The sequence below is a fragment of the Ursus maritimus genome, unplaced genomic scaffold (genome assembly GCF_017311325.1).
Source record: "Ursus maritimus isolate PB19 unplaced genomic scaffold, ASM1731132v1 scaffold_35, whole genome shotgun sequence".
NCBI lineage: Eukaryota > Metazoa > Chordata > Mammalia > Carnivora > Ursidae > Ursus > Ursus maritimus.
This window is the reverse complement of record NW_024426119.1, coordinates 24,877,943-24,890,515: the sequence shown is the minus strand read 5'-3', so window position 1 is coordinate 24,890,515 and position 12,573 is coordinate 24,877,943.

Here is a 12,573-nt window from a genome sequence, read left to right as displayed (position 1 = left end):
TGAAGAGAAGGGCCATATGCACCCCAATGTTCATAGCAGCATTGTCCACAATAGCTAAATCATGGAAGGAACCGAGATGCCCTTCAACAGATGACTGGATTAAGAAGTTGTGGTCCATATATACAGTGGAATATTACTCAGCTATCAGAAAGAATGAGTTCTCAACATTTGCTGCAACATGGACGGCACTGGAGGAGATAATGCTAAGTGAAATAAGTCAAGCAGAGAAAGACAATTATGTGATTTCTCTCATCTATGGAACATAAGAACTAGGAAGATCGGTAGGGGAAGAAAGGGATAAAGAAAGGGGGGGTAATCAGAAGGGGGAATGAAGCATGAGAGACTATGGACTCTGAGAAATAGACTGAGGGCTTCAGAGGGGAGGGGGGAAGGGAGTGGGATAGGCTGGTGATGGGTAGTAAGGAGGGCACGTATTGCATGGTGCACTGGGTGTTATACGCAACTAATGAATCATCGAACTTTACATCAGAAACCAGGGATGTACTGTATGGTGACTAACATAATTAAAAAAAAAAAAGAACATAGAGGTAATTGACATATTGGGCAGTGTCATCTCAGAAATGAGAGGGCACCAAAGTAGCACCAGGAAATACCAAAATTGTTGGATGACCTGAGCTGAAAGGAGAGAACTTACCATCTCTTCATTCTTTTTCTTTTGCCTTCCCCACCTCCCTTCTTTGAATAAGTTGTGAAGGATTAGGAATGCTTGGCAAAAGCATTTCCCTATGGAGCAAGGGGAAATTAATATTTTGGGGCTGGGGAGATTGGGGATGTGTAAGCATGAAACCAGGTGTTGATGATTTTCCTGCCAATATGGTGCCTGGTGGTCTCAGTCCATAGAGCGTGTGACTTTTGATCTCGGTGTTGTAAGTTCAAGCCACACGTTGGGTGTGGAGATTACTTAAAAATAAAATCTTTAATAAAAAAATTTGTAATTAAAAGCGGGCAGCCACACCAAATAGCTTGCACCCTGTGGGAAAGCCAGCACTGAAAGGTTGGGTGGGATGAGGAGGCCTGATGCAATCACATTCCATTGGACACAAATCCTTTCCTGTGGGTAAATATTGTCCTGGGGTATCATGCTCTGTTCCTAATAAATTTCAATAGGCAAAGACATAGACATATCGCCTAGAAAAGGTCTTCAAATGATAATCGTTCCTGCAAGCCAGGAAATAGAGCTGATTTCCCATTAAAGTAGGTCTGTCTGTTCAGCAGGGTTCCCAGGTCGCTGTCATGGAGAAGTTATTTGCTGATTCATCTTGAAATTGGAGAATTTTCAATTTTCCATTGTACACAGTTCTGTCTCTTCCCAGAGAAGTCTTTTTTTAAAAAAATAATTTTATGTAACATATGTGAACTATGTTTCACTGTTTTATATTCTAACAAGAAATGTTACTTATTCCTAATTCCAATAAAGGGGGGAAATTCACAGTGTTTTGAATGCTTCTCACCTCAAAGTGTAAAATGGCACGAGCCGTGGACAGTTAGGGGCCTGGTGTTTGGAGACAGACCACTGAAAAGTGCATCTTTGATTTAAGGCTTGCCACATTTTGGTAATGCTTTTTTTTTTTTTCCCCACTTAAGAAGTTTAGGTTCTGTTTTTTTGTCATCCCCGAAACTTCATTTACCTGTGCAACCAGAAAAATGAGTTTCAAAAAATTACTTTTTTGTCAGTAAGAAAGAAAATGGCTTCCAAGAACTCTTCTGTCACTTGAATCCTTTCTGTTCAGATGTAGGGTTCCACTCTTCCTGCCTTGAGTCCTAGCTTTGGCCATGTGACCGAGTCCCAGGAACCGGGGAGTGCAGAGGACCTCAGAGACTCTCCAAAACACACCTGGTGAAGAGAGCCCGTCCACACCCCATCCCTCCCAATTGGTCACGAAGCCTCTGTTTAAACACCCACCGGTCTCTCTATTTTGTGAGGCTACTTTCTGGAAGAGATGGACTCATTTTCAAAGATGAGTGGGACAGACAGACTACATACAAAGTCATCTGCACACCAGTCAGGCTTTGTGTTGGCTCTGAGGACCAAGGTCAACCAAACAGATGCGGTCTCTGCCCTCCGGCACCTGTAGGTCACTCCGGGGAGATAGCCATTAAACAAGTAAGTGCACGGATAACTGCTTAAACTACATACAGTGATGACAAATGGCATCAAAGACAAGTGAAGTTGGTGGCAAGGACCGATCGTAGGGAGATAGAACCTTGACTGAGGGTCAGATGGAACTCTAAACAGATTTTTCATTCTTTTCCTATCACCCAAATGAAGCCTGGGTACGAAAGTATGGGTTAGAATTTCTTGAAATAACTACTCATTACAAGAGGCGAGAAGTATGAATGAGAGCGTATTGACAAAATCTTCATGTTTTCAATAAGGAGATAGCTAAGTATTTGGTAACATATATCTTTGGCGATATGTGTATTATATATAATAGTGCCTGGGACATAGTACATTCTCAATAAATATTAGCCATATTTATGGTTATTATCTGATGCTTATATAAAAAAATTCATCCACTCACTATCATGAAAGAGAGATCATATATTGAGGCGCATGTAGTAGCGAAGTGTCCTCTCCTTGAACAAATCCAAACCAAGCAGATATAATAATAAAACTGTGCCATCTATGGCTTTACATCACCTTGATGAATTCTCTCCTCCATCTCTCCTCAAACCAAAAGCCTTTGAAGTCTACTTTAGAAGGGGGCCAAGAGGGTACACAACAGACACAACATACTGGAAAGTAGAAGCTTAAGTGGCAGCGGAGAATTCATAGAAAAATCTGGGTGGGGTGGGGATAGGATTCAAGCCTATTGTACCCAGATCTAGGGGGCAAAAACACCTGATCTGAGTTACTTAAGAGGCGGAGCCCAGAATGCATTGCTGGCTCCCCGTCCCCGTGGTTGGCTGCTAGACGAGGTGCTGGGAATCTTCCACTCCTCTTCTCCTCCCTGCTGTGTTCTTTCTTGGCAATATTCCTTATGGATAAGCCATATGGGCAGCTTTGGATTCCGTATTTGCTTTGGCTTGGTGGTTTGCCACTTACTTCCTGTTAACATTCCTCTACCCTTACCCCGGAATATGGGTCTCTCTCAGAGCCACCTGCTCCTTCTCTTCTCTGTACCCATAGACTCCCGCTCTCTGATTTCTCCATCAGCTGCTTGGCTCTTGCCTGCAACTCAAACCTAACTTCTGTCCAAATATTTTCCATCTGAACTTCTTGTTTGGAGCAGATAGTGTTTCGCCGTGGTAGGCCTTTCCTGGGACAGAAGAGGGTGATCAGGGATGGTGCTGGAAAAGTCAAGTTCATATATCCAAATGGCTTTTAAGTGAGACCTGATAAAGCCCTTCTTCCCATGGGCCTCTGTCCAAAAAGCCTCAGGCCCAGTGCAGAGATGATTACGGCCAAGGAGACTAGTGCTGAGTTTGAGGCCAAAAACCAGCCTAGGAATGGACAGAGGCTCCTAGCTGGCACGCATGCCTTTAGATTCTCACATATTTACTCTCCTGGGTCTTCTTAACCCAGGCTGCTGGCCTAGTAAGAGTGCCAGGCCAGGCCACAGTCCAACGCCAACACGTGTGCTAAACGGCCACACCCCACATGTGGCAGGCTCGTCCGGCTACTCGCAGACTACGTGAGCGTTTGTCTCCTCCAGTGGAGTTCAGATAAGGGCTTTCAGCTTGGCTGCCTCCTCATGATTTTCCCCAGATCCAGGCACTCCACAAACAAACCATTTCCCTACTTAACGAGCCTCTTTCCTTGACTTTGACTTAGATGAATGTACCAACCAGGAGCATTTTAGGGAAGTGGAACAGTGCTGCTTGTGAATAAGAGTGTGAGTTCAAATCCCAGTTCTGCCGTTTTTCAGCTGTGCGACCTTGAGCAATTCCCTTAACGTCGGTCTACCTGTTTCCTCGTGTGTGAAACGGAACTAATAATGCAAAGAGATAACCCATAAATAATAAGGTGGATGATTCTCTGAAAAACATGCTAGTCATACTAAGGGAATAGGATTGATGTTACCTATGGAGAGGGGGTCCCCTCTTCACCGTTTCAGGAATGACATCCATAGCTCAATAGAAAGTACGGTGGGTGGCTGAGTTGGGAAACATAACTTTGTGTGTGAACTCTGAGCACTGTGTATAAAGAGCAGAGCTGTGTCCTGGCTCTTGGTGTTTGGCGTCTAAGGGTCCTGAGTTGAGGGGACACGGGCAGAGGACGGCGGAACGTAGCAGGTGCACGTTCTGATAGCCACTGTGCTTTCAGACTTGTTCCCATCGCTGGAAATGCCTCTTTGAATGGATCTGACTCCTGGAATGGGCAGGGGTTACCTCGTGCCGGGTCATCAGTTTCACTGAGCCGCTGTCCGCAGGGGCACTTTGTGGAATCGAAGTCACTTAACAGTGACTGCTGGCAGTGGCAAGCACAGCCGAAGAGAGTGAGGTTCCCTGGCAGACTAGGCAAGGTTTTGGGGTCAAGGCTTTAAGGCAGTACTGACCTGCACTGATGCTCTGGAGGGAAGACTTCCTGGGGTCTTGGAGCTCTTAGACAAACATTTAACGCTCATGTTTGAGAGAACGTGACCTCATTTTCTGTTCCAGGCGGGCGAGTCGGTTACATTTGTAAAGTGGTTAGCGTGCTGCCCGGCACATTTGAAGGGCTCCATACACAACGCTCATGATTATTGAGCACACGTGCCACAGCAGCCAGAGGGCAGAGCCGCACTCCTTGGCAGCCGGAGCTCCCTGAGGGGAGGGCGGAGGCTTAGGAGCCGGGAGAGGAGAGTGGAATCATTTAGCTGCTGACACATACCCCATCACTCCAAGGAATCTCCCATTCCGGCACAGAAGTCTGACCCAATTTGCTCAGCCCTTCTCCCGAGACTCTCCGGTTCCAGCCACAGATCTGAGCGCGGAGCATCCTTCCTCTCGGATGGCTGCGGTTGGGAGGCGGAGGGGGTGGCCAGAGCTCGCCCAGGGTTGGGAGCCTTGAGCACTAGCTCATCTCCTCCGACCCTCTCCGGGGGTCAGAAGGCTGTGAGAAAGGGAGGGGAGAGGGCGTGGGGCACCTTGCGTGGTCAGGAAGGCCTCCCCTCCCTTGGAACACACAGCAGCCAGCTCATGGGCTCATCAGGTTGTTTCTCATCCTCAGTCTCAGCGAGAACATGCCCGCGGGACAGCACTTTGCGAGCTGGAAAGTACTTTCCAAATGTACAAGACTTCAGCCTGGCATTCGAAGCTTGGAGCGCAGCACCCTCTGTCAATTCTCCCAAAAGGGGCTTCACCTCACTTAAGTCACATTGGGGTGGAGATGTCATGTTAGCCAGTCTGGTTTACAGGTCTTGGGCTCCGTATTCTTGCCAGGAAGCTTTCCGTATCTGCAAAGAAATAAGACGCATGGAGAGTGACGCGGGCTGGGCCATCCCATGCACGGATTCTCAGAGAATCTGAGAGCTGGGAGCACAGAGGGTGGGCTCCGAGGAGGGAGCTAGGGGAGCAAGGGGACTCAGGAGGTCGTCCTGGACAGCTTTCAGGCATCACCATGGCATCTTCCATCCGGAGGTGCGAGCTGAAGCGTAGAAAGGCTTACCCACTCACCCAGACCCACCACCCAAACTGCTGCCTCTTCCTGCCTCACTGGCTCCCTAACTTTTGCTCTGGTGGCCTTTTTACAAGCTCAAAAGAGTTTTACTTCTTATAGTTACTCTTCTTTTCCAGCCTCCAGAGCGAAATCACATTCTAGAAATGCAAATTTCACTTACACATCATGAACTCAGTTGTTTGTTTTTCATTTCTTCCATCTTCCCATGGAGTCCTTGATCCAATTGCCCCCTAAGGCACCCACCAACAGGGGTCGTCACCCATTCCAGAGACTTCAAGGTCACACTTGCCCTGGTCACACTTGCTTCACCTTTCATTTCTTCTAACAACAATGTCGTATACCAGCCCTTTTATGCTTAGTTCAGTCTTCTGTAACCTCTTCTATAATCGTGTCTCCTTAGTATTCATATGCAGGGGACCAGGTAAAGGTGAAAAAATGGAGACAAGGAGACGAGTGACCTTTCCTAGGTCATTCAGCCGAGGAGGGAAGAGGATGTCTTGCCTCATGTGTGGTTTTGAGTCCCCTCCCTCCCTTCCATTCTCCCAACCACCACCTTGCCGAGGACTCTTGTCTGGACTCATGCAGGATTTCATCCTTTCACTGAACGACTGAGACGTGAACAGCCCCTGCCCTCATGCCTAAATGCCCAATGAGATAAGTGGGCACTGGCTGAGAGATCAGGAAAGAAAGTCAGTCTTCCAGATCTTTTCCACCACATCCGTGTCCAGGCTTCTCAGTCAATCCTGTACACTCCTGGATTAACGTTCCCAGTATTCCCAAAGCAACCCACTGTATTCCAAACTACTCTAGGCAGCCGTTCTAGCCCCTCTATGACCACAACCTCATGGCTGTACTCCCTTTCTGCCCTGCGCGTGCCAGCTGGTCCTGCTGCCCACCCTGTTCCTGCCCACCTCAGGGCCTGCAGTCAGGATATCCTCTCAATGTAAAGGCCCAGCGTGGCCACCGCACCTCCAAGAAGCTCTCGCCAACACCTCTGATGGAAATGATCTTTCACCACTTCCACTATGTACTTCCTTACCAGGTTTTAGGACTTCTTTTGTGGAAAAGATAAATGCTACAAGATTTGAGGAATTTACAACTCCTTTTAGGCACTGAAAAGCCCGACAGTAGACAAGGGGAATGGAGGACCTTGGATTACCTACTTCTCAGCACATTTTTTGAAAGCCCACCCTTATTCGTAGGACATTCACAATTCATCTTTTCTGAGTAATTGCCGACTTCTGGGCAATTGCACCAAGAGCCAAATGCAGCGTGCACAACATGGTCCCTGGCCTCCTTGCGTTTACATTTTCAGAAGTCCCTGGGAAGGCTATGGTGTGTCTTTTCTAAAAAGCACTCCCTAAGCTCTGGGAGCTCAGCCTCTGATCCATGTCACAGCCTGTGACGCGCCTCATAAATACATCTGGTAACATGACTGTTATCTTCCCAACTTTGCATCGACGACTCTGGTTCTTGTCAGCCAGAAATGTCTTCCTCATCCCCACTTTTCAGCACCTTCCTCAGGTTCCCTTCTTTCTGCTCCAACCTTATGATCTCCCATTTCTTTGAACTTCTTTCAGGAACTGTAATTTAGCACCACATAATTTAGCTCTTCCTTGTATGGTTCAGAAGCATGACGTTGGATGGCTTTGGAGTTTGTAGCAGAGATGGCTAGCCAGCCGCCAAAGATAGCTGCTCTCCTTCCATTAGGTCAGGTGGTTTCTGGGACCCAGCTACCCAGCCGGTCAGTTTCCCACCCCCTTGGCATCTTACTGGGGCTATGAAACTAATCATGGTCAGTGAAATAAAAGTGACTTATATTGCTTTTGGGTGGAGGCCGTTTCAGTATCTCACGGCCATCATCACTTGCTCTCGCCCTTCGTTGACACTTTTGGATACTTCCGGATACTGGAAATAGCAGAGCTGCGCTATGGAAGGGGCCTGGATTCCCGAGTGTCCACCTGGAGATTAACCTCCCACAAAAGCCCAGAGAACCAAGAACATTTGCAGACTTGGGGCAAGAAATACCCTTTTATTAGGTTAAACTACTGAGGCCTTCCTTGACTGAAACAGTGATATAAATGTAGGACTGAATTCCATCTCTGCCAGCTATTAGCTGTGTGACGGTGGGATGACTTACCCTTCCCGGGCCTCGGATTCTCCATCCGTAAGAAGGAATCAATAGTACCTAACTTTGCAGGATGGTTGTGAGGGATAGTTGAGATATTTCTGAAATGCTTAGGACACTGTAGAACCAAATATTTTCGGCACCTCTGTGTGTATGTATAAGCTGTCCCACACAGTGGCTTCGTTTGTGTTCATTTTGTCAGTAGATTGTAAATCCCTTGCGTAATGGCTCAATGTAGTAGACCCTGTCTCTCTTCGCTGTGAAGTCTGGCACAGCGCAGAGCACATAGGAAATCTCAATAAATGTTCACTAAGAGGCAAAAACCATCTTGGTTTAAAACATCAGCAAGACTAATTCATGTGTTACATCTTTGATGATCTTCTCTGGAGGTCACCCACCACGCAGCCCATCACACACCTCTTTTATTCTCTTCTCTGTATGACCCTCCCCTCCATGGCCAGTTTCCTTGGCTTCCCACGGACCCACCCATTAAAGTGTATTTTTGTGTATACTTGTTGCTCAGTATATGAGTAAATGGGTGTATCTGTTTGGATAAAAGTGCTTTTGTGGTTTGCGACCAATGGAGCGGAGGCCCGACGGGGAAGGGAGGGGGCCAATTATTAAGCTCTTTGGAAACAGATAGTGAAGAAACCACACTGGAGGTGACCTTGTTTCATAGTTTTATAAACGAGCCGTAGACACGAGTTGCATGATGAAATCTGCAAGTTGGAGGATGTTGCTAAGCACCCCTGCCTAGTATAAAATACCAAGTGGCTGAGGGTTAACCATCTCATCATATTGGTATGTTGAAACTTTGGGAATTGTGTCAATGCGTTTTTAAGAGGAGGACACATATTTAAAGAATAAGAGCAACGAAGCAATGATGGATTATCTGAAGTCATTTTGAGCCAACACGGTTTCGCGTATCTTAAATAAATCAGGCTCTATCCTCCACCATTGAAGATGCGGTTGAAGCTCCTTTTAAATCTGACAGTGTTTGACATACTTCTTACATAAGAATCTATTCCTAACCTCTTCAGACAAAAGCTCCCTAAGAGAAGGAGAGTTAGGCCAGTGTGTTCTGACGATGGCGATTAATGCCCAACCAGTGGGAGGCGAACTCTTTTCCTGAGTCTCATTCAAGAAAAAATTTACGATGTTGGACCTTTGTTTTAAAAGGGGGTAGATGTACACACATATGTGCATCCACGCACAGCATCAGGAAATGTGACGTCTAGAACTATAGCAAAGCAATTTGAAATTATTTCCTGGGGGCGCCTGCGTGGCACAGCGGTTAAGCGTCTGCTTTCGGCTCAGGGACGTAATCCCGGCATTCTGGGATCGAGCCCCACATCAGGCTCCTCCGCTATGAGCCTGCTTCTTCCTCTCCCACTCCCCCTGCTTGTGTTCCCTCTCTCACTGGCTGTCTCTATCTCTGTCAAATAAATAAATAAAATCTTTAAAAAAATTATTTCCTTGATATAGGAATTTCATTTAGGGAGAGCTAAAATTTCCAAAGTGACGTATATAATTACACATTCCGCGATCTTCTTGAAATCAGGCTTTGGAAGACCTCCTGTGTGAGATGGGAACGGGTCGTGTAGCCTGGAAGCCGGCTGGGAGGCACAGCTGTGCATGCGAATGTGAGGTGTGGATCCGTCACAGGCCGGGAACAGTAAACCACGGGGCAGCCCACCAGGGTGTCACTTTGGGGAGTGTGGTCTGCAGGCTGCAGAAAGGGCTGGGACGGAGGCCAGGTAAGTGAGGCACACTTCTCGCAGGCCCCCCAAACACTCAGTAACCAAGATAAATAATATTTAAAAAGATGCAAATTGCAAACTACAAACCATGAGCTGTTCCCCCGCTTTTGTAAGTAAAGTTTTATTGGAGAAGTATGGGCATGATGTAAGTGTTTATTAGAGGGACAGACTCTCAGACCCCACCCCAGACCTCCAAAACCGTAATCTGTGTTTTAACAAGACCCACAGTTGGTGTATGTGACCATGAAAGTCTGAGAAACATCAAAGATGTAGGAGATTTTAGGGCACGTTGGACTGACACCTGGCTGCTCCAGGCAGGCTCATTTGGTGTCGTCAAGTAGCTATTGTTTAAATACTATTTAACATTTAGTTAGACCTAGGCAGAGATTGATTTTTTCTGAATTAAAATGGATTTCTTCATATTCAACATAGGGAATTTATTATATGCATTGAATGCACCATAACATTTAAGCTTATTTGAAATGATCTCTTATTTCACATTTTTCTTATCTATAATTGGATATTCCCTCACACATGAAGTACATAGCAATATAACTGAGCGTTCTTCTTTGAAATATATTTTGAATTTTCTTTTTCTGACTCCCAAATTGGCAGCAACATCCTACTTTTCTGGCGTTCTTGTTTTGTCTTCGGTCTTTCTTTTGTGGTTGTCTGAACCAAAAAGCTTGTGGGAAGCATAGTAAAGGTTTAAATTTAGGTAACAGAATGCATCACCCGTTCCTGGCAAATGGCCCCATGTTTTCACGTCAGCATTTCAAGGTTGAGCGACGTGAGCCTGGAGGCGGTAGGTGGGCTGGGTGGTGGCTGGACCCATCTCCCACCACATAACTCGCAGGCTCTTCGCAGAAGCTGATCGCTTCTTGAAAAGAAAGTTTCTATTTTCAGGCCAGAGAACTGTCTCCTTCAAAAGAACTAATTTATATTTTCCAGTTTTATAATGTAAAGAGCAGTATGAATAAACTCAAGCTCACTAGACCATATTTCCGGATTTAAATATTTTTAGGGGATTTCCCCAACATTTTGTTATGAACGACTTCACCTTGGAGATGCTGACTCCCTGAGAACGTCCCGGGGTGGAGGCAAGAATTGCCCTCTCGCCCCTAGGCCAGTGCGGGTGACAGTCCTGTGGCCCATTAATGAGTCTAAGCAACTACCTTGCAAGAGACACACTGCGTCGCTGCTTGATTGTTCCCCACTGACGCTGCACCCCAGACTCCAGGGACAAGACACAGTTTGCAGAGCCAGGGAACGCCATGCTTAAGGTTCTTCTGTGATGATGCATGTCCCGTCGACTAGCCGTGTTAATAGTGGATGGGACGCATATCGGAATTACCTGCTGGATTTTCCCAAGTTGCCTGCCTTTTCAATGGGCCTGAAGAGTTAGAGCGGTGCTTCGCAACCTTGGGTGCCACCTGGAGAGCTTTTAAAATTGTTACTATCTGGGTCCCAACTCCAGAGATTCTGAATTGATGGATCTGGCATGCAGCCTGGACTTTGGGATTTAAAAAAAAAAAAAAAATCCCTGAGTCATTCTAATGTTGCAGCCAAGGGTGGGAGCCATTGATGTGTGTGTGTGTGTGTGTGTGTGTGTGTAAAATTACCATAATATCAATGCATATATTAATTACCCTGACTAATATAATTATACATATATGCATATATATTCATATTTATGCAGGCATACTTACACTAGTTGGGGTAATTAATGGTTGCTGCTATAACAAATAATCCTAAAATATCAGTGGCTTCATGCAGTAAAGTTTATTTTTTGAGTGTGGACGATTGCATATGTATTTTTTTGCTAGACTTGGAAATGGCATATGTCACTTCTGATATCCCACTGGTTAGAATCCATCACACAGCGCCAATCTAACAGTCTTTGTGTGGGCCCAGGAGGGGAAAAAAATGGTCGTGGAGCATCTAGTCAGTTTCTGCCACGTATCAGTACAATGAAAATGTGTATAGCTTCCTTATCTGACATGATGTCTATAATGCCCCTATTTATTTATTTAACGGGCTTAGAGTTTTTGTCAACATTTAAAATTAAGTTTTTTTTTTTTTTTAAGATTTTTATTTATTTATTCGACAGAGATAGAGACAGCCAGCGAGAGAGGGAACACAAGCAGGGGGAGTGGGAGAGGAAGAAGCAGGCTCATAGCGGAGGAGCCTGATGTGGGGCTCGATCCCATAACGCCGGGATCACGCCCTGAGCCGAAGGCAGACGCTTAACCGCTGTGCCACCCAGGCGCCCCTAAAATTAAGTTTATAAGAGATATTTGTCTTACATTTGTAGAATCAGTCAGCCTCTAACTGCCCTTCCTGTTAACAACGTTCCGTAAGAATCGTCTTGACGGGAGTGCGTGGGGAGACCCCAGGCTATCTAGGTCTGCTTTAATCCAAACAGCTCTGCCTGATTTTATGTCCTAGGTTTCAGGATAAGTTTCATGTAAACTTGGGAATCTAACTCCAACCATAAATTCTACTGAAAATCATCACTTTTCAGCATTACGTTGGGGGAGATATGCTAGAATGGTGGTTTCTAATTTTGGTGATTCATAAAGATCTAGACCTGGGGCCTTGCAGAGGTCAAAGGTGAATTTACTAGGGAATCTTATTTTGCCTCCTGCCTTCTAGGACTGTGGGGAATGGGGACCCCTACACCCTGCAGCTTCCTTCAGGGGCCTGCAAAGTCTAACCATATCCTCACTAAAGAACAGTGGGGAGAGAGCTGCCCTGTCAGTTCTTGTTTTGAAATTTCAGTAGGTTAGGAACATGGCTTCCTTCATCCTTTGTCTATAGTGCTTCATGCAAGTGGCAAGAGGCAAGTGTTCAAAAAATATTTGTTGAGAAAAACAAAGAAAAAGAAGGAGAGGAAGAGGAGGAGAGACAGAGGAAATGGGTTGTTTTTCTGCATGGGTTTTTCCCTCTCTCGCTTGTATTTTTACTTCTTCCAGTCTCGCTCATTGATCCATTCACCACATATTTAGTGCCCACTGTGTGCCAGGCCTCGAGCTACGAGGACAAAGCAGCATCTTTGCCAT